Below are 285 nucleotides of genomic sequence, written 5' to 3'. Positions count from 1 at the left end.
TAATTCATACACGCATCAACTTTATTTCAGATTAATGCATATACACATCAACTTTCTCTTTGATTAATAAATATACACATCAACTTTATATCAGATTAATGCATATACACATCAACTTTCTGTTTTAATAATGCATACACACATCAACTTTATTTTTGATTAATGCATATACACATCCACTTTCTTTTAGATTAATGCACATACACAACAACTTTCTTTTTAATTAATGCATACACATATCACATTTATTTTAGATTAATGCATTTACACATCAACTTTCTTTTA

The sequence above is a fragment of the Etheostoma cragini genome, unplaced genomic scaffold (assembly GCF_013103735.1).
Source record: "Etheostoma cragini isolate CJK2018 unplaced genomic scaffold, CSU_Ecrag_1.0 ScbMSFa_650, whole genome shotgun sequence".
NCBI lineage: Eukaryota > Metazoa > Chordata > Actinopteri > Perciformes > Percidae > Etheostoma > Etheostoma cragini.
This window is presented reverse-complemented; position numbering follows the sequence as displayed.